The sequence below is a fragment of the Mus musculus genome, chromosome 5, assembly GCF_000001635.26.
Source record: "Mus musculus strain C57BL/6J chromosome 5, GRCm38.p6 C57BL/6J".
Classification (NCBI taxonomy): domain Eukaryota; kingdom Metazoa; phylum Chordata; class Mammalia; order Rodentia; family Muridae; genus Mus; species Mus musculus.
The window spans coordinates 28091098-28110701 of record NC_000071.6 but is presented as its reverse complement, the minus strand read 5'-3'; the positions used below and the strand labels follow the sequence as shown (position 1 = coordinate 28110701).

Here is a 19604-nt window from a genome sequence, read left to right as displayed (position 1 = left end):
GACCTGGGGCCTGGTGTGAGAAGATGAGCAGTGCTGAGGTGAGTCTGTCTGGAAATCTGAAACCTCTTCTCCAGCTGGGGATGGTCAGCCTTGAGGCTAAACTGCAGTGTGCAAGGCAGTGAGATTCAGAGGTTGGGCCAGCCCCAGTAGTGGTGTTCCTTCACTCCACAATGGATTTTGTGAACTTATTCCCACACCAGAGACATCTACCTGGAATCCCCCTTCACTGTTGCTTCATTTCTTTGCTTGTTTGGGGAAACTGATCTTCTAGTCCTGGTCTCCTCCTAGTCACTTAGGTCAGGGGATCTGATGTCACTATATAGATATGTGGATCAGGTGCTCCCAATGACTGGTGCACTACCCTGTTCCCTCTCAGGTTTTTGGGCTTCTCACCATGGATGGGAGAATGCTCTAGCAACACACGCTGAGCTTTGTCCCTGGGAAGGTGTGTATAAGGAGCACTGGCCCCTACCTTACAAACCAGCTTTGTTAGGTCTGTCTCAGAGCCTTACAGCCATTCTTTAGACTTACAAAAGCCTGGCTTTTGCTCCTGGCTTAGTACTAGCAGCCCCATGGCCCTGGGGTCCTGAAAGCCTTGAGTTTCGACTCCCCAGGTGTGTGATGTAGATGGGTGTGTCTCATAGAGGTGGAGTTGCAGGCAGTTGTAAATTGTCTTATGTGTGTGCTGCGAACTGAACTCAGGTCCTCTGCAATAGCAGTAGACACTCTTAACTGCTGAGCACACACATATGAGAAGGCAGCTGTTGTCAAGCTGGTTGGCTCTGATTTGACCCATGACCATCCAGACCTTAGCTGCTGTCTGACAGAAGTCCTTTCAAGAGATCAGTGGGAATCTATGAATGTTACCTTATACAGACATCCTGTTAGCTTGAGGGGCCACCCCACAGTCAGACACTAGAAATACAGAAAAAGGTGCTAATGGAATGAAGCCCCGGGTACCGGCTGGGATGGCCTGTCATGCTGGAGACTGTTCTTGAGGTAGTCAGAGGCAGAGATTTCCACTCCCTGGTGGCTCAGCTGTGAAGGGTGGGTTTATGAGTTCAAGGCCAGCTTGGGTAGTTTAGTGAGATCTGGTTTTAAAGTGGGTTGAGATATATAGATCAAAGGTGGAGACCTTAGGTTCAAGCCCAAGTAACTAATATGTATGTCCATGTGTTGTGTCCTGAGTCCACGGGAAACCCAGACGAGCCCAAGAATTGTGAAGTCTGCTGCAACTCACAAAAGAGTCTTTTATTGTTTCAAGTTCAAACTCGGTTCACCCACCTCGCACTCACTGCGTGAATGCTGGCAAGCAACCCTGGGTCCAGAAACATACTGGGTTATATACAGTATAGTTAGGAATAGTGTGAATGTTCACAGAAAAGGGGAGTAGAGGGCTGTATCATTTGGTGGAATAGTACTGAAGTGGGAGTGGGGGGGGCAGTTAATAGGTGTCTGTTCAGGGACTAATTTTATGGTCAGTCGTAACTGTATGTGACCTGACCCCTGTTTACCTTTCCCCCCATGGTCTCCCTTGAGCTTATTTCTCTAAGGTCTCAAGGACAGGCACCTGGAGTTCTGCTGCTTATCAGCAGGAGTGTTGGTTTTTTGGAGACACAAAGCCAGGGAGAATGTTTCCCTGCTGTCTCCTCAGAATGTCCTATTAAGGGGAGTCTTGTGGGTAGTGCCATTCTAACGCTAGGGAAGGGGGAGGGAGCCCCGGGCTGCTGCAGGAGTATGCAGCACAGACACCAGCTGTCTGTATATTGTGGAGGGAGGATGGGACCTTCTGGCAGGAGAACACAGAGGCAAACTGTCTGTACACAACACTGAAGTCTCTCTAGTATCAGTAATTTGGGGACACAATACATGCAGGTATACGTATGCACACACACACACACACACACACACCACATTAGTTCTGTTCCTATGTCATCTCCGTGTGATCTGTCAGCTGTGTCAGCTACCAACCTCTTCAGGACAAGTTAGCAGTCACTGCTTCCCTGGGATGGGGGCATCAGGCTGTGGGTCTGTAGGGAAGTAGAGGGATCATCATGGTGGCCTCCAGGTGAGAACAGAAGTTACTAGTCATGGGTTTTGGTTGCTGACCAAGTGAAGATATGGCAGTGGGCCTTTCCTTTTCTCTGATGGTGTCCTTCAGAGTTTCTAGCTGGTCTCTGAGGAGACAGAGGATCCCTGGCAGTGGGAGTGTAGCCCAGGAGCAGACCCTGCAAATGCAGTGATGAAGAGTATCCCCCAAACTCACCCTTCTCACAACCTCGGCCATGGGCCTTATTTGGACCAAAGATGTGATTGGTTAGGTTAAGATGAGATCATCATGGAGTGAGTGTGGCTTAAGGACAATGGCTTGTCTCCTCAATAAGGCCAATAAGATGTCTATGGGACAAAAATGGGGTCCCACATCCTCTTGGGGCTAGGGCCGCTGGGTGAGGCAGATGCTGGGAGTTTGACTGCACTGCAGACTCCATGGAACCATAGGGCGGGCATTGGACTGTGAGAAGCTGTGGGATCCCACCCTGGGGGTTGAGGAAAGGGCACGGTCTAGGGTCCCCATGGAATTGCCAGAGTTGGGCTCTGACTCTCGGGCACCACAGACCCTGGACACTATGGAAGAGCCAGTTCTGGGGTCCTTGGGCCGAACTGAGGCCAGGGATAACAGGTACCTGCTCTCGGACATCCTATATACTGCTGTATGTCTCAGAAGAGCTGAGAACAAAGTGGCGACCCTCGAGTGGACTCTGGCCCAGGGGCTGAAGAAAAAGGGGCAGGAAGGAGAGCTCAGGCAGATTACTACAGGGAAGAGAGAGTCTTGGCTGGCTCAGGTGGCTTGGGTTGGTGGAAGCCATGGCTGGAGCGCAGGGAGGCCTCCTGGTGGGAAGCTCTTTAGAGGGGAGCCTGCTCCATTGCTCCAGCGTGGTAGGTTCCCATGAGTAGAGGAGGTCAATGGTTTTAAGGTGTTTATTGTAGAAAGGCAGAAACAGGGAGAGAGTGAGGAAGCAGAGGTTGGTCATGGCCATATGGAGAGAGGAGGGGAGGGAAGGTGGAAAGAGGGGGAGCAAGGGAGCAAGGGTAAGAGCAAGAGGGTAAGAAAGGCAAGAGATGAGAAAGAGAAGAGGGGCCAGCAGCTCCTTTTATAGTGGGCTGGGCCATCCTAGCTGTTGCCAGGTAACTGTGGGGAGGAACATACCTGACTGTTGCCAGGTAACTGTAGGAGACAGAATACCAGGAGCTTGGGGCAATGCCTTTGTGACTGATGGTCACACACCTCTCTGCAGGGGGCTGTGGGAAAAATGTAGCTGTGACAGGAGCCAGGGGCCCAGGGGGCGTGGTCGAACTCCTACAATCCCATGAAGGTGGAAGTCACCATCCACCAGGTCTCCAGGGTTCCAGGCCTGTGCTCAATTGGGAACGAGGCTCTCTGTGCACAGTTCACTGCCTCACAGATGTCCTGACAAGAAAGGACCCAGATGGTTGTGTCTAAGCTGGAAAGAGCCAAGAGAAGGACTGGAAAGGACTGCCCTGCAGGGTTGGCTGGCATATGGCTTCAGGGAGAACATGGCTTGCCCAGAACTTCCAGGCCTGCAAGAGCATGCATTTTTGTTAGTCACCATCCATGGGACTCTGTTACAGAGACCCATGAGGTCAGCCACTCTGGAGTCACCTTCTCCCAGCTGCAATGTCTCTTTAGCTTCTTCGGTGCCCTCACCTGTCTGCCTTAAGGAAAGGGAGATGCCTTGGAATAGGAAGCAAGGGAGCTACCTTCCTATAACCTCAAATCTTCTAGAATTGTCTCCTGGACCTGCAGCAGAGTCTTGTACACACATATAGCCACAGGGGATATGAGTAGCACTTGAAAAGGTAGATGTTTTTCACACCCATAGGTCTTAGAGACATGGCATATGGCCATAGAAAAAGCAGCAAGCAGTGGGCTGGGTCAGGGGAGAAAACAGTGTGGGACAGGCTTAGTCCACATCCCCCTAACATGAATCCTGGGGACAGGCAGACAGGACAAGATGGAGAATTTAGAACTGGCCTCTGTAAATGATCATGGTAGGTCTTATTCAAGGTAATTGCTTGGTGCTGGGATGTGACCCTGGGATGCAGGCATAGTGCCTCTTCTGGCCATGGAGGCTGGGCTCTCCTGACTAGCAGAGATGTGTTCTTACTTGGCTGGTGCTTCCACAAAGAGCTGAGCAGAACAATCACTCCCAAGCCAGGAATGGAAGTGTGTGTGTGTGTGTGTGTGTGTGTGTGTGTGTGTGTGTGTGTGTAGCGCTGGTCTTTCCTACCTTGTGGGTTCTCCCTGGTTCACCCCCTATCATTAGGAGAGAGAAACAGATAGAAGGGAGGGAGAGAGAGATAGTGATCCCTGATTCTAATTGTTTCTTTTGTTTCTTTTTTGAGCACGACTAACAAACCATACCCAATACTCCTGAATGACCAACAACTACCAACCCTATCAGGCTCCAGTGTTTATATATTCTCTAATTTTCCCCCAGATTTCCAAACATCACACAATCATAGAAACTATCTGCAGCTGGCAAAACCATGCCTCTGCTAGAGCTTGAGACAAATCATAGTCACCTGCTGTGAAGCTGCCTCATATCCCTACACCTGGGATTAATACAAAAACACATTCTTAAAATATTTCTGTGGTTTTTCTAAGAAACCAAAATTCCAGAAATGTCACTATAGTTCCCCGCCCCTTCTGTTTTAAGCCATTAGTTGTGCCAAGTGTAGTGGGAAATTATAAACAGAGACATTTTCGATGAAAGAAGCACTTTTTGGATCGGTGCCAAGGTTTTCAAGAGGCCTCTCTTGCTCACTTCTAATCTTTATTACTTTTCATGGTATCCACAGCTTTTCATTTCCTGTGGATGTATAAGCAAATCTGCATCCCCAATGCAAAACCTCCACTGGCTTCCAACTTGATGTTACCACATCCTTATAGTATGTATTTAATTTTACAGTTTTCTTCTATAACCCAGCTTCTCTAGGTTGCTATTCTTCCCTTTCTCATTAACATTCAGAAAACTTAAAGTTAATAGAGCACTATTTAGTCTATCCCTGGGGGGTTTTATTCTTCATTTTTGTTTTATAAGCATTTCTTCTAAAGGTGTGATTAGATCTTTCTACAACTGCTTGTGTGGTATACCTATAATAAATATAATGTGTTTTATATTATAATATGTAAAGAATGGATTCATCATATAGATATATATGTAGGGACATTGTCAGTCTTAATTTACACAGATATCCCTATAATAGCCATCACTTACAGTAAATGTGTAATTATAGAATCAGCCTTTTCAGAACTCCAAGCAGTTGTCCATTAAAACCCCAAATATATACCAGTGGTATAGTGTACATATTTAGGTTTTCAAATTCTGAAAAATGAAACACATCCATCTGCCAGACTTTATTTCTTTTTGGTTACTTCCTGAAGGTAATAGAGTTTGGTTATACAAAGAACAAGTAGGACATTTTCTTATGGATTTCTTGGCTTGTTGCCAGGTGATAGAAACTGTTTTCTTTAAACCTTTCCTGTTAAATGTTGTTTTCATGAAAATTTGAGGCTTCTAATATATTTCCTAATAATAATTGATCAATTTCTTCATTCCCTTGTACTGATGGGCCTGACAAGCCTGTATGAGACCAAATATGAATGATATATAATGGATTTCTGATTGCCTGTTGCAGACTGAATATTATTTCTGAATTCAGAATAAATTTAGCAGTTTCTATATACAGAACAACTCTTTCTGTATATTGAGAGTCAATAATTATACTAGGAGATTAAGGAGAACCTAACAGTAACGTAACAATTGCATACAGCTCTGATTTTTGAACTAAAATATATGCACTTTGAATTACTTGGCTCATATTCTCTGACTTATAGCCTGCTATTCCCAACTTATTTGCATCAGTGTAGAATGTAGGTGTGTCAGGAATTGGCGTTCCCTGTACAATACATGGGAGAATCCAATTAGTTCTTTTTATAAAATGAAGATGTTTGTTTTTAGGATATTTGCTGTTAATTTCTCCCAAATAGTTGCAGTAGTCTCTCTGCTGATCCCCATTGATTACCTACAGTGGCATTATCTCAGCATTCGTATAAAGTTCTACAGTTTCTGCTGGGTCTTTTCCTGGTAATTGATATAGTCTTACTCTATCTTGTATGATTAAATCAGAAACTTTTTCTGTCTTTAATTTTTTTTTTTTTTACTTTGTGTGTTAAGAAAATCCACTCCATAATACTGTCTTCCTTTTACATCTGAGCCCAGTAGGTGAATGAGCTAAAGGCAAAATAACCAAAATAAAATCAAGTTTGATATCTATGTGATCCATATGTGTGCTTGTAATCTCTGTTCTACCAGAATTAACTCTCTCTCTCTCTCTCTCCTTTAGCTGTTAACCATCTTGGAATACTTAAGCCTAAATCTTGTAACATTTGAAACAAATTTATTTAACACTTGAGTAATTAATACAATAGTAGGTTGTTCCCAATTAATATCTCCCATTCGTTTGAAATCATTGAGTTTGTAAGTGATCTCTTCTGATCTGTACCTTTTGTGGTTGAATTTTTTTTGTTGACTTATTTTATAAGCCAAATAGTTAATAGTTAATTTGTCACCCCCCAGCCTAGCAGAATTCTTTGTATTTCCTTAAACATTTTCTCTAAAGTATCTGTATCAGAATCTGCCAACAAAATATCCATGTAACGATAAATAGTGGATTGAGGAAATTGTCTATGAATTATTTCTAACAGTTGTTGCACAAAATATTGACATAATGTTAGACTGTTTAACATTCTCTGTGGAAGAACTTCCCACTGATATTTTTTTATAGGTTGAGCATTATTATAAGTATTTAAGTAGGTACTGTAAAACCAAACCTTTCCCTATCCTTCTCATACAAGAGGATTGTAAAAAAACAAATCTTTTAAATCAATTACTATCATAGCCCATGCCTTAGTAATAATGAAGATAAAGGGATCCAGGTTGTAATAGACCTATTGGTTGGATTACTCTAGTCAACATGATTAAATCTGTTGACATTCTCTAATTTCCCGATTTTTAAAAAAATAACAAATACAGGGGGATTCGGTGGGCTGGTAGACTCTTCTATATGCTGAGCCCCAGCTGCTCTTGCACTAGCTATCTGTAATGCCTGTAATTTTTCCTTAGTTAAGGGCATTGTTCTATACACACAGGCTTCTCATTTGACTGTTTTAAGGGTAAGGCCATTGGTACTTCAGCAGTGCCTCCCCTTGACCCCCTCCTTTTATAAATTTGGAAACTCAATCCCTGTTATACTCTGTTTTGGACAATTGGCACATCAAAAACAACGGGGTGTTTTTGATAACCTATATCAATACTTTTTTTCAGGAGCATCTACAATTTCACCCCTTATTTCATCACTGGCTGTCTTTGGGTTTGCAGGAATATTAATCTGAGTAGTCCACTGTTGTAAAAGATCCCTTCCCCATATGGGTATTTCATCCATATAAGGCCTTAACTTTCCTGTTTGTCATTTTGGTCCCACACATTTAACCAATTGCACACTTTGTTTTCTCTGAGATAACTTCAATTCCTAGAAACTGGGTATAAGCTCTTTGAAGTGCCAATTCTAAATCCCAAGATTTTTGTGAAATGATAGTTACATCGGCTCCTGTATCCACCAAATATTCTATTTCAATACTATTTACTTGAAATTTTAATTTTGTCCTCTGATCATTAACAATTGTTTGCCAGAACACAGGTTTTCCAGCACTTCCAAACCCTCCTGTTCTTTCTACTTGAGCAGCTTTGCCTTTGATGTAGGGAAACAGTAGTAGCTGAGCAATCCTATCACCTGTGTTAAATTGCATCTCTCTATTTACATAGGCCATAATTTTAATTTCTCCTTTGAAATCTTCATCTGTAATTCCTGGGTGTACAGCGAATCATTAGGAAGTCAATCCACTTCTTCCCAAGGTCACCCCTATGTCCCTAAGAGCAAAGGATCCTAAACTCCAGTAGCTATTTTATAACAACGAGCTTTGGGGGCTAGAGTAAGGTGTTTACCTGTAGCCAAATCCATAGCAGCACTGCTTGCAGTAAGCATATATTAAATTTCCAATACCAAGTGGAGGTCACTCCTTAGCTGAAACAGCTCATACTTGTTGCTGTGAGGCCTTGAGCTCTGACCCCCAAGGCTATTTCCCAGTGGTGATACGTTACCTTGACTATCTCTTTTGGACAGTCATTGGTCCAGTGGCAGCCCTTGCCACATTACCTACACACCCCTAGAAGCTTAGCCTTCTCTCTGGATTATATTTAGAAAAAACATTGTTCTTGGAGATGGTTTGTCCACAATTTTGTTGCAAACAACCATATTTCCCATGATTTAAACACCAAGAATTTTGTGATCTGAGACCTTTAGCAGGATGGCCATAGTCTCTTGGCAAATGGCTATATTTCCTAGAATTGAAACACTGGGCATCTTGATATTGGAGACCTCTAGCTATAGCTTGACATATTATATAAACTGGTACATGTTAGAACCAATAACAGTTGTATCCATTAATCCATTTATCCATAGCACTCCTTGTGCCTTTAATGGCTTAATAAATTTTTACACTCAGTATTTGCATTTTCAAATGCCATTGACTCTTTCAGCACCTGCTTGCATCAGGGTCTGATATGGCTTTGTTTCACAGCTGAGATGAAGTTTTGTGAAAGATCAGTGGAGGCTTCCCCAGAGTCTTGTATAATCTTTGTAAGTGAGGTGGACTTTCCCCCAAGCTCCTCAACTTTTCCCCAAGTGCTCTCTCTCTCTCTCTCTCTCTCTCTCTCTCTCTCTCTCTCTCTCTCTCTCTCTCTCTCTCTCTCTCTCTCTCTCTCTCTCTCTCTCTGTAGCCCTGGCTGTCCTGGAACTCACTCTGTAGACCAGACTGGCCTCACACTCAGAAATCCACCTGCCTCTGCCTCCCAAGTGCTGGGATTAATATCCCAAACTCTTAAAGCTGCTACTTGACATTGTTCTATAGTAATGTCATCAATAGATCTGTATATTAGAGTACCGCCATTGACTCAGCAACTGGTCTTTGACATTCCCCTTGCTCTGTTTTGATGTTCAATATTCACGGTCCTTCACCATGTTCACCATTCCAACTGCAGATTATCCTCTAGTTACCAATCCCTTCCAGTCTTAGGGAATAATTTTATTTTGAGTAGTCCAGTTATTTAGGATTTGTTTCACATAAGGTATGTACATCCCATATGAAATCATGGCCTCTTTAAAATACCTTAGATCTATCATTTCTATAGAATGCCATCCTATCTTGTTCCAGGCATATGCTGTATGACTACTGTTAAAGTTGTTGGTGATTTCATTACCCGGGGCCACCCCTCCTCCCATTGTGGCAGTGTGATTGGTTCAGGATTAACCCTTTCTTTCAAAACAGGCTGTTTCATCAGATTGTCCTCCTGCTTTTTCAGGACTTGACTGTCCTCTGGCACAGTTTCTGTCCCTCTTTCTTCCTGTGGGAAACTCAGATTCTCTTGCACAGTCACTGGGACTGAGCCTATTTTCTCGTACTTCTTGCCTCCCAAGAGCTTCCACTTCCACTTGCCACTTCTCTAATTGCGCAGCCAACTCTGCAACCCTTTCAGACTGACCCCTTTTGTTTTTCCATTTCAGCCATTTTTGTTTGTTTGTTTCTTGGGCCCCTCCATTTCCAACTATAGTTTTTCCAAATGCTCAGCCATTCTTCCAACCTTTTTGAAACAGAATATATGAAGAAGAAGAAGAAGAAGAAGAAGAAGAGGAAGAAGAAGAAGAAGAAGAAGAAGAAGAAGAAGAAGAAGAAGAAGAAGAAGAAGAAGAAGAAGAAGAGGAGGAGGAAGAAGAAGGAGACCAGGGGAAAAAAATCCCCCCTGGAACAAAGTGGGGAATATCCCAGTGGTAGCAGCCACAATAAAATTTTTGATGGTGTTTTGGAAAAAAAAATCCATTCATCACCTGCAGTTTTCGCCACAGCATTTGAAATTAAATTCCCCATTTTTATCTTTAACTTTTGAGCCCTACTTTTGGCCACCACTTGTAGCTGGTCTTTTCTACTTTTGTTGGTTCTTCCTTTTTTCCCACCCTTTATCCCTCTGGTTTCTCCCCCTAACACTAGATAGAAGAAAAAGAAGGAGAGGGGAGAGAGGGAGAGGGAGAGAAAGAGGAATCTAATTTATTTCTTTTGTTTCTTCTTTTCTACTAACAAACTACAACCAACCCCTCTGAATGACCACCAACCACCAACCCCACTTATTTGGGCCCTAGCATTTATATATCTTCTGAAAATTTCCCAGAATTCCAAACATCACACAATCACAGAAATTCTGCAACTGGCAAAGCCATGCCTCTGCTAGGAGCATGAGGCAAATCATAGTCAGCTGCTGCAGACAGTCTGGAGCAGCCCCATATCCTCACACGTGGGATAAATATGGAAACACATTCTTACACTATTTCTGTGGGGTTTTTTGTTTGTTTTAAAGAAGCCAAAATTCCAGAATTGTCACTGTGTGTGTGTGTGTGTGTGTGTGTGTGTGTGTGTGTAAGCATGTGCATGTGTGTAGAGGCCAAAGCCAACATCTTCGTCAGTTGCTTCCTGCCTTATTTGGTGTTTGACAGAGACAGTGTCTGTTACTAAACCTGGAGTTCACCAACTCAGAAGACTACTAGCTGGTCAACAAACTCCAGGGATTCTCTGGCCTCCACCTCCCGAGCACTGGGCACAGGTGTGAGCCATCATCACTTCTGGCCTTTTACATATATGCTGGGTATTTGAACTCAGGTTCTTATGTTTATGCAATAAACATTTTGCTAATAGAGCCGATATCATGGCATTGCTTAAAAACTAAAACAAAAACCTGCTGTACACCTTTAATCCTAATACTAAGAAGGTAGTAGCAGGCAGATCTTTGTAAATTTGAGGCCACCCTGGTTTACATAGCAAGTTTCAGGCCAGCCAGGGCTATTTAGTGAGATCCTGTCTCACACACATTTTTCTGGGGTCTGTCTGTGTCTGTGTCTGTGTCTGTGTCTGTGTCTGTGTCTGTGTCTGTGTCTGTGTCTGTGACTGTGTCTGGGTCTGGGTCTGTGTCTGTGTCTGTGTCTGGGTCTGGGTCTGGGTCTGGGTCTGGGTCTGGGTCTGGGTCTGTGTCTGTGTGTGTGTCTGTGTCTGTGTCTGTGTCTGTGTCTGGGTCTGTGTCTGGGTCTGTGTCTGGGTCTGGGTCTGGGTCTGGGTCTGGGTCGTCTGGGTCTGGGTCTGGGTCTGGGTCTGGGTCTGGGTCTGGGTCTGGGTCTGGGTCTGGGTCTGGGTCTGGGTCTGGGTCTGGGTCTGGGTCTGGGTCTGGGTCTGGGTCTGGGTCTGGGTCTGGGTCTGGGTCTGGGTCTGGGTCTGGGTCTGGGTCTGGGTCTGGGTCTGGGTCTGGGTCTGGGTCGTCTGGGTCTGGGTCTGGGGTGTCTGTGTCTGTGTCTGTGTCTGTGTCTCTGTCTGGGTCTCTGTCTGGGTCTGGGTCTGTGTCTGTGTCTGTGTCTGTGTCTGTGTCTGTGTCTGGGTCTGGGTCTGGGTCTGGGTCTGGGTCTGTGTCTGTGTCTGTGTCTGTGTCTGTGTCTGTGTCTGTGTCTGTGTCTGTGTCTGTGTCTGTGACTGTGTCTGTGCCTGTGCCTGTGACTGTGTCTGTGTCTGTGTCTGTGTCTGTGTCTGTGCCTGTGCCTGTGCCTGTGCCTGTGCCTGTGCCTGTGTCTGTGTCTGTGTCTGTGTCTGTGTCTGTGCCTGTGTCTGTGTCTGTGTCTGTGTCTGTGACTGTGTCTGGGTCTGGGTCTGGGTCTGGGTCTGGGGTGTCTGTGTCTGTGTCTGTGTCTCTGTCTGGGTCTCTGTCTGGGTCTGGGTCTGTGTCTGTGTCTGTGTCTGTGTCTGTGTCTGTGTCTGTGTCTGTGTCTGTGTCTGTGTCTGTGTCTGTGTCTGGGTCTGGGTCTGGGTCTGGGTCTGTGACTGTGTCTGTGTCTGTGTCTGTGTCTGTGCTGTGTCTGTGTCTGTGTCTGTGTCTGTGTCTGTGTCTGTGTCTGTGTCTGTGTCTGTGTCTGTGTCTGTGTCTGTGTCTGTGACTGTGCCTGTGCCTGTGTCTGTGACTGTGTCTGTGTCTGTGTCTGTGTCTGTGTCTGTGTCTGTGCCTGTGCCTGTGCCTGTGCCTGTGCCTGTGCCTGTGCCTGTGCCTGTGCCTGTGCCTGTGCCTGTGCCTGTGCCTGTGTCTGTGTCTGTGTCTGTGCCTGTGCCTGTGTCTGTGTCTGTGTCTGTGACTGTGTCTGGGTCTGGGTCTGGGTCTGGGTCTGGGTCTGGGTCTGGGTCTGGGTCTGGGAGCTGGATCAGTTGATAAAATACTTGATGTGCAAGCATAAGGACACAGAACTGGATCCTCAGAATCCATGTAAAAGGTGTACATGAGGGTGTGCATTTGTAACCTAGCTCCAGGGAGGCAGAGACAGATGGACCCCTGAGGCTGGCTGGCTGGCCACTTTAGCTAAAGTAGAGAGTTCCAGGTTCACTGAGAGATCCTGAATCAAAAAAAAAGATGGCAAGAGATTGAAGGGAAGTTGATGTCAACTTCTGGGCTTCACATATACATGTATACATACATTTGCACACATACTCCCACATACATGTATGTATGTATACACATGAACACACATACAAAAAAGTTGTAAAGCCGGGCAGTGGTAGTGCATGCCTTTAATCCTGGAACATGGGAGGCAGAGGCAGGCTGATTTCTGAGATCGAGGCAGCCTGGTCTACAGAGTGAGTTCCAGGACAGCCAGGGCTACACAGAGAAACTCTGTCTCGAAACAAAACAAAACAAAACAAAACAAAAAGTTGTAATATCTGGAATATGCTTGTAATTCCAGCACTTGAGATGCTAGGGCAGGAGAATCCCACGTATGAGATTATCCTGAGCTATCTTCTTTAAATAATGATAATAAATTCTAATGGGGCCAGTATGTGATTTATTGGCAGAATATTTGCCTGGTATGCACAGAGCCCTGGTTCAGTTCCTGATACCAAAACAAAAAGAAAAACCACCATAATAAAAAGAAAAGAAGTAGGTGCATAGTTACCACTCCTCTAAGGCAATGGCATTGGAATTTTCCCTTCCTGCTGGGAGAGCACAGACTCTAGCTTATCCTAGAGAAGGTGGGGTGCAGGGTGAGCCAGTGGCTTTATTTGCAGATGTCTACTCACTGCTGAGACTGCTTCACAGAGTCTTAGCATCCCCTGCTACAGACACAACAAGAGTCCTCATGCATTGCTCTGTGCTGGAGGATAAGACACTGCCTGTCATCTGTCCATGTCATGCTGCAAAAGAGGTGTTTGCTCACAGCAAGGAAAGGAGTATGGCTTAGAGTTGTGTCTGCAGCAGTCTGATCAGCCAGCCATGCCAGCAGCAGCCTGGGTGATCTAGTTACACAGCTGGCTGGGACATGGGGACAATAGCAGCTGCTGTGATAGTGTGGTGGCCTTGGGTGGACAGACTGAGACCCATGCATGCTATGCTACCTGGCCTTCGGTCTATACATGCAAGCCTACCCTGGCCTTCAGGGCTGAGGCTGAGACAGGAGATGACGGGAAGAGGCAGTTTCGGGGAGCAAGGACCACTCTGCTTCTTCCTCCGAGCTCCTTCCCTACCCTTCTCATACTCTCAGTGCTCCTCTTTCTCTTCTGAGGGCAAGACTGTGTGTCGGAGACGTTTGACCAAGTGTGATGTTGCTTTATCTGTGTATCTCAGGCCTTATAAAAATGAGAGAAGTTGTCTCTCAAAGCAAGCAAGAGCCCATGTCTTCCCAGTCTGTCTCGGAGACAAAGAACATTGTCAGTATGAGCTGGGCACTGTGGCATTCCAGGTAGTGAAAGAATGGGCATACAGCAAGGGAGAGGTTAAAGTTAAAATGCATCACTGTCATTCCAATTCCTGGACTATAGTGAGCCCAGTGCTCAGGCTAGGTTCTAGGAAGCCCAGGGTCCACATCTGTGGTCCTATTGTAGTGGGGCCTTCCCCTGTATGTTTTCCCTTCTGTGGTAAATTAGGGCCTGGGCTTTGAGAACACTTCAGGGCTGTGGGAACACCTCAGAAGAGTCTTACTTTATCAAATAGAAGAAAAGTAACCCAGTCCAGAAACCAAGGCTGTGTAATTTGCTTTGCAGTTTGTGATCCAGGGGTGCCACTGTTAAGGATTTGAAGAGCTGTGATGTGGGCCAGCCCATAAGGAAGATTGTAGTGGATGTTTGTCTTGTTATCCTTTTGTCTCCTTTCCTGTTGGAGATGCTCACCCCCACTTGCTCAAATTTCTAGTGCTATGTGTTTGCACTTTTCTTGTCTTCCAAGTTATCCTTCGTGGACAGGCTGGGGAAGCATGCTTATACTTAAGATGGCTAGCCATTCACTATGGCTTAAATCCTGTGTGGGCAGGGACTCTGCACCATCCTTCCATTCCAAGGTGCATGCCTCCGAGCACAGCAGCACTCTTTAACATGTCTACATCAACACCCACAATTTCAAACACTGGGAACTTGGTTGGAAGCATTACCATTTATTCAACAAGAGTCCATGACATACTTACCATGAGTGAGGCCAGATGTGATGAGCAAGACAGGCAGCATCCTGGGGCTGAGGCAGAGCCCTAAAGACAGACAGGAGAATGTTCTTCATGTGAGCACAGGTCACTCTAGACAGAGCACGAAATGATGGTCACGGAAGTGGTGCCAGGCAGAGCATGAAGGACAGGGACAGAGGGAACTGCAGAGTCAGGGGAGCCATGTGGGCCACACAGCTTCTCTGTTCATGTGGTCATTTGTGTTGTAACAACCTGGAGAGACATTTGCCCTTCCCAGTCCACTGGAGAGCTCTGTTTCCAGGAGAAGTTTTTGGTTTCCTGAACACAATTTAAATAAAAATAGTAAGGAGTATCAGTGACAGTGGGGCGGAGAGAAGGGGAAGAGGAGAAAGAGGAAGAGAAAAGGAGAAGAGGAGGAGGAAGGGAAGACAGGAGGAGAAGAGGAAGAGAAAGATGAAGAGAGGAGGAGAACCGAAGGAGGGAGGAAGCAAAGGAGGAGGGGGGAAGAGAGAAGAGGGAAGGAGAAGAAGAGGGAGGAACTCAAGGGATTCTAGAAGGTTCTAAATGGCATAATTAATATCATTGGTGTATCAGGCACAACACTGTACTGCCAGCAAAAAAGGAGGCACTCCCACAACCCAAGACCAGGAAGTGCTGCAGAGGCTCTTCAACCTAGAAAGAGAATCTTTGGCCAGAGTGGAGGAGAGGGGTCAACAGCATGGCTATGTCTCAGCTGAGGCTGTCTGAGCATGCTTGGGTGGGAAATGCTATCAGTCCACTAGGTCCTCCCATTATGGTCTTGGGTACCTGCTGGCCCTTTCTATTTTATCCTCTGCCACACTCCCACTACACCTACAAATGGACCCAGAAACTGGCAAGAGTGTTAGGGTGGTAGGTGTTGGGGTGAGGCAGATCCATTTCCAGGTACTGTTGTTAACAAGGGTCATGGACAACCTGGCTTACACAAGGGACACTGCCTCTTCATATGCCAGGGGCTGGAAGCCCAGAGTCAAAGTGTTGGCCATGCCAGGAAAAATGCTAAGACGTTGTCTCCGGCCTCCCTCCACCTTCTGGTGGCTCCTGGTTCATGACGGCTTCACCTCAATCAGTATATGGTGCTCCCTCGATCAGTATATGGTGCTCCCTCGATCAGTATATGGTGCTCCCTCGTATATCTGACACATCTATGTTGTTTTAGGACAGGCAGGGTCATGTTTGGTTTAGGACTACAACACCCAGGTATAACAAAGTCAAGATTGTGACATATTCTGAACACTTTTAAAAAAGATTCTTTTGTGAGTATTCATGTCTGGTTGTGTTCTGGGGTGTTGGCTGGCCAGGTGGGATGCTTCCTTGATGTGGCTGGCTTCCTTGCACTGTTAGAGGAACAACTGGCTGCCCAAGGGTGTGTGCTGGTGGCCAGTGACAGCTTGTGAGGCGGCTGGGACAAGTCTGGTGTATCTCATGTCTATTTCCATAGCCTTTACATCTGACCTGTTGCTTTGTGATACTGATCATGTATCTGTTGGCTCCTCCCATTTCCAGCAAGCTGGATCACAGCCACAGAACCTCCAGTGAACACACAGCATGAGACTAGGTTGGCTCCGATGTAGCAGAGAAAACAGATTACGATAAATTAGATATTTTCTTCATTTACATTTCAAATGCTGTCCCCTTTCCTAGTTTCCTCTCCAAACATCCCCTATACTCTCCCCCTTCTCTCCTCCCCCTGCTCCCCAACTCACCCACTCCCATTTCCTGACCCAGGCATTCCCCTATACTGGGACATAGAATCTTTGCAAGACCAAGGGCCTCTCCTCCCATTGATGAGATTTGCCTTTTAAAAATTGCTCTGGCTCCCAGCTGGGGACGGAACAAGGGTGCCTACTGTGGCCACCAGGGGGCGCTGATGCTGTGTTCTGAAAACAATAATGTGGAAACCTGAGGTTAAGAGGTCCTCTCAACGCAATTGAAGCTGTAACAGAGGGAATCAGGAGTTTGCTGCTGTATACACACATCTGCATGAAGAACAGGTAGGCCTAAGTGTCACCTCTCTCCTGGAAAGAGATTGGCCTTGTACTCAGTCTAGTCAATAACTGCCCCCCCCCCCCCCGTGCTACCCCTGTGTGGCACAGGGCACAAAGAGAGGCCCTTTGATCAGATGCCCCCTCTTCAACATAGTACAGATTGCTACAGGGATGCTTCCCCAACCCCCAGACTGCAAAACCGTTTTCCAGGAACTGCCCTGGAGGAACTTCTTAAATAATTAAAATGGAGCTGGAAGAGATGGTTTGGTAGTTAAGAGCACACAATGTTTTTGCAAAGAACCTGGGTTCAGTTCCCAGCACGCATGTCTAGTTCCATAGAGAGTAGCTGTTCTGGCCTCCATACGCACCTGCACTCAATCACAGGAGCATAGACATAGACATAATTAATCATAATAAAAGAAAAAAAATCAAAGAATAAGACATTGACCATATGCCTCACCCTTTTATAAGACAGGCAGGCTTTCTTGCTCAGGCTATCCTTGAACTCCAGTGTGGCTGAAGATGGCCTTGACCTTCTGACCCTCCTGCCTTATCTATCAGCTGCTGGGATTGCAGACAAATATCACCACCTGTGGTGTACGTGGTGCTGAGGATGGAATCCCTGGCTTTGTGTATGCTAAGCAAGCACTCTACCAGCAAAGCTGCACACCCAGCTGCCACCTATCAACCCAGCTGCCACCTATCAACCCAGCTGCCACCTATCAACAATGCAAAAGTTAAAACCAACAGTGGGTAAGGAACCCAGGTCAGCATAGCTTCCTGCTGTTGCTGATCCCCCACAGGAAAAGCAACAGCTTTGACACTAGTGTTGTGCCCAACTGCTGTACCCAAGTGGGTCCCCTCACCTATTGTGAGGTGGGAGGAAGGCATCGGCCGATGGAGGAACTTTCTAGAATTCTCTACCCACCAAGCTGTATCAAGCTTCTCCTGTAAGATGGCAATTTATTTATTTTTATTTTTTAAAAAAAGATTAGGTTTTAAGTTTTAAATTATACATGCATATATGTGTCTCTCTGAGTAATGTGAATCCCCAAGGTCTCAGATCCCCCTGTGGTGGTTTGAAGAGGCCATAGGAAGTGTGGCCTTATTGGAGGAGGTGTGGTCTTCTTAGAGGAAGTGTGTCACTGTGGAGGTGGGGCTTTGAGGTCTTAAATGCTCAAGCTAGGCCCAGTGTGAAACACATCCAATCTCTTCCTTGCTGCCTTCTGATCAAGATGTAGAATTCTCAGCTCCTCCAGCATGGAGTCTACCTTCATGCAGCATGCTTCTCACCATGATAATGGACTAAATTTCCATAACTGCAAGTCGGCCCCAATGAAATGTTTGCCTTTATAAGAGTTGCTCTGGAGGGCTGGAGAGATGGCTCAGAGGTCAGAGCACTGTCTGTTCTTCCAGAGGTCCTGAGTTCAATTCCCAGCAAACACATGGTGGCTCACACCCATCTGCAATTGGATCTGGCGCCCTCTTCTGGCATTCAGGTATGCACGCAAGTAGAATGCTGCATACATAATAAATGAGTAAACCTTAAAAAACAAACAAAAGAATTAAAGAAAATGTTGCCTTGGTCATGGTGTCTCTTCACAGCAATGGAAACCCTAAATAAGACACTCCTGGAGCTGGAGGTATAGGCACATGTGCACCACATGATGTGGGTGCTGGGAACCAAACCTGGGTCCTGTAAGAGCAGTAGTCTCCCTTAACCACTGAGGAGCCATCTTCCCAGCCTTAAGAGCCCCCCTCCTTTTCTTCTTCTTTTTTTGAGACAGGGTCTCTCTATATTATTCTGCTGTTCTAGAGCTCTCTATATAGACCAGCCTGGCTTTGAACTCACAGAGATCTGCTTTCCTCTTCCTCCCATGGGCTGGGATTAAAAGTATGCATCACCACACCTGGCAAGAAACAATTTCTTAAACATGTCTTATATTTTTGCGATTCTCGTTAGTGAGGCAGGCAGTGGCATTGTCTGTATCACAGTCATCACTAACCAGATCACAACAATGCTTGCAGTTCCCATGGTTAGCAGACTCACACACTTCTGGGAGACTACCCATCCATCTGGGTCATCCCTTCCTCCGTAGGAGTAAGGTGGGAGCGCACCCAGGCTATCTCATTTCTTAACTTAGGCTATCTCATCTCTCAACTCACTTGGAGCCACTGTAGGCTTTCTCCTCAGAGCAGCAGCATCCGGAGAAGTATGTATCGGTTTGCTTTGGTGGCTAGGTCCATTCATCTCTCATAGTTCTGGAGTATGCAACTCCAAAACCAAGGTGTGGACAGGGCTGCTACCCGAGAGGCCTCTCTCTTTTAGTTCCTAGGTGGTCATTTCTGTTTGTGACTCGTGGTCACACCAATGCATGTCTGTGTCCTCATCTTTTCATACAAGAGTACCAGTTGCATTGATTAGGGCTCGTCACATTTTTACCTCTTTAAAGACCCTGTCACTAGGCACAACCACATGTGACCAGGGGTCATTTGTCAACAGATGCATTTTATCCTGTAACATAGTGGCAGATGCATTCCATGTCCCTAGCTTAAGGGGAAGACTGTGACCCTGAACCCTGTTCATGGACTTCAGCTTGGAACCTCATCAAATACTTCTGCCTGTTACACAACCAAGAATCATCATACCCTCTGTTCTGTGACCCATATTATTGGGGGGGGTCCTCTTGCTAGAGGGGCTACTCCCTACCTGATGGAAACACCAGACTCAGATGGAACGTTAACAAGGGAGCTGACACTTTGTCATCGTCAAGCTGAGTGCGCTGGGAAAGGGAAGTGACAATGTACTGGCGATGAAACCATGTCGGTCCCCAGCGAGCCCTGAAAATAAATTGAGCTGGCAGAAGAGCCTGAGACAAAAAGGAGGCAGTCAGCGGTAGCAAGCACAGGTAT

The 19604-nt window shown here is 45.9% G+C and overlaps 1 long non-coding RNA gene across 1 annotated transcript in view; it reads left to right on the top strand.

Moving 5' to 3' along the window:
- Window positions 1-19604, top strand: part of Gm35223 — a 117974-nt gene that overhangs the window by 13214 nt on the left and 85156 nt on the right. The gene's annotated exons all lie outside the window — the stretch shown is intronic.